This window comes from Ciconia boyciana, chromosome 2, assembly GCF_034638445.1.
Source record: "Ciconia boyciana chromosome 2, ASM3463844v1, whole genome shotgun sequence".
Lineage (NCBI taxonomy): Eukaryota > Metazoa > Chordata > Aves > Ciconiiformes > Ciconiidae > Ciconia > Ciconia boyciana.
This window is the reverse complement of record NC_132935.1, coordinates 12,951,655-12,954,415: the sequence shown is the minus strand read 5'-3', so window position 1 is coordinate 12,954,415 and position 2,761 is coordinate 12,951,655.

Below are 2,761 nucleotides of genomic sequence, written 5' to 3'. Positions count from 1 at the left end.
TAAATTCCAGGCTCCTCATCTTTGTCAAGACTGGTCAAAAAGCTGGATTTACAAGTACTGGGAGGCAATGACTCACAGACAGACAGACGGAAATGCAGAAGCATAAGCTTTGGCCTATTGCAAAAAAGGCTTAAAAATTCCTCTGTACTAACTTTCTTGTTATCACCAAGATCACTTCAAAACAAGATAAAAATTAAAGATAAAGTGAAAGCGGCTGCTGCTTAGAAGAAGTTATGTTGGTTGTTTCCCCCTGTATTTCAAATGACCAAAAGTCTATCCAGTTTACAAGAAAAATTATTTGTTAGGAGGTTTAGGCTGCACCCCCAAGAGCAGGCAAAGCATGGTCCTGTCTGATGAGAAACACTGTGAGTAACATTGCAAAGTGCATCTGTTCTCCTTCCAGATTGCAAAATTTAGCTGCTCTAAACTGTCGCAGCCAACTGTAGCAGCAGGTAATGGTAATTCATTCATAGAAGAACTATATCAAAGCTCTTGACAGGTCTTTTGACCTCATGGTAAATCATCTTCCCACTTACATTTGAGTGGTTTTCTACGGAGTTAATTGTGTGCCGGAACAGTCCTGAATGATGTACTTCAACCTACTTTCAATGTATCTGAACAACGTCCCTGGTCATAGGAGTAAGAGTGCTGGAAAGCACCTCCTTCCTCATAAAATTAAACCTGATTGTCTTTCTGTGTCACAAGGACTGTATTTAATTGTTCAGTCCTTTAAAACACAAGAACAGCTAGTGTAAATCCCTTCCAAAGCAAATGAGCCAACAAACAAGCAATTTTACCTCCTGCTAAAACCTCCAGTATTTTCCAAATTCCTTCCTTCAGCTTCTTCCCAACCACTCTTGAAAACTTATGGTCCCTGTAGGCTCTCCAGAAGGAAAATAAAGGTCAGAGTCAAGGAAACATGGAAATTTGCCCCATGCCTTCCCCATTTTTTGAAGCTGCAGTATGTGAAAAGGTGAATTATCATAAAGATCAGCACTCAGTAAGCTGACCTCTCCTCTGTTTCTAAATGGCATATGTATAGTTTGGCCAACCTTTTCCTACAGAGCATGTGCTGTTACAGCAGCTATGAAAATGGAGCTGTGTGGCTATTTGGAAGACCTGGTTGCATCCCAGGAAATTCTCTATTCTATCCCATTTCCCCTCTGGGAAGAATCCATGTAGCTGTTTTAAATGCTGGTATGGCATATGCCCACATCCTGGACTACTCTGACAACTGCTATGGCAAATAAAGCAGATCAGCCCTTCTTTCTCTGCTTGGCAAGAATAGTGCTGGAAAACAGCACTGGAAGGAAAGGGCAGACAGGACCTTGCTGATCATGCCTGTGCTCAGCACTGAGTCATTTCCAGCTCCCCAGCTCGCCCCAGGCCAACAGGCTTAAAGCTATGTCAGTCCACAAGACTGCAAATCTATAAGGTGTTAAAGCTGCCATCCAGATTTTCTTGCCCAGATCACTCTGCCTGCCTTTTAAAAGTTTGTGATGGGTGGGATATGCTTTGTTGCCTATCAGGCTAGAAAAGTTTAGAGGAGGCAAGTGGCGATCTCCATGTTCAGCCCAGATGCCTTCATTCTCTGCAGTGTGACTGCTCAGCCTGTGATCCAGCTGCCTGCCTGTAAATGAAAAGCATCAGAAAGCATCTTTCATCAGGCTAAAACTGAAGAAAATAGTTTTACAGAATATATGTATATACAAGTAAGCAGGAATGTAGGCCAAGAGTATTGATAATTACTGACTAATGGTCTTTGACACAGCATTACGGAGGAAGAGGTAAAGGCTCAGAGTAGTCCATTAATCCCCCCAGGCAGAGTACCCCCAGTTGCAATATTGAATTAGCCTTTTCTGTGACCCAGATAAACTGGGAAGGAAAATTTCAGGCCGGAAAAATTGTCATTAGGATTTTGCACTGACAAATCATCCAGCAACTACTTAATTTTCATCTTAATAAGAGAATTGTGGATTGCTCCCTATTCAGCACTTTTCACCCTTTTGGTTTCAAAGTATTTTGCAAAGTCAGCAACTGCTGGAATAACTTTGGCTCAGGAAACATTTCACTCATCACTGAAATCAGGCAGTGTGTTGTATAGAGATGTAAAAACAAGATCCCATAAACAATTCTCTCTCTCTCTTCCTACCCAGAAGCACATAGGTGGAATGAAGCCACTCAAGACAGATGCCAACCACAACACATTCTCATGATAAGCACACCACAGTTTTTAATGCTTTTTTCCATCAGGCCTGTTATTTAGGTAAGACATCCAGCAAGCAAGGTCAGCTCCACCCCATACAGAGCTCAAAGGTCAGTCCTCCATCTCTGAGAAAGGTCATCTCTGGAGGATCCAGAAGGTTGAAGAACTGTCCCCCAGGGCAGTCATGCAATGATTTTCCCAGAAAGATGGCTTCCTTCAATCCCCTTTCAGGTATATCAATATAGCTGGTGACCCAAAACTACAAACTAGAAATCCATTCCACAAATGCACAGATGTTTTTACTCTGTCTATTCTGATTGCAGGTACTGCTGTTATCGAGACAGTTGCCTTTTCCTAGCTCCTTTTGAGTTGTCCTTGAAAAACAGGTGTTTAAAATACACAAGCCCTGTTCCTCCAGGATATCTCATCCGTTCCTCTGCAGGAAGCTTCACTGCAGGCACAAGTATAATTTGGATTTCTACGTACTCTCTCAACATATGCTGTCAACATTTCTCTTTCACGAGGGGAACAAGAAGTCCAATCTATAGAAACTTG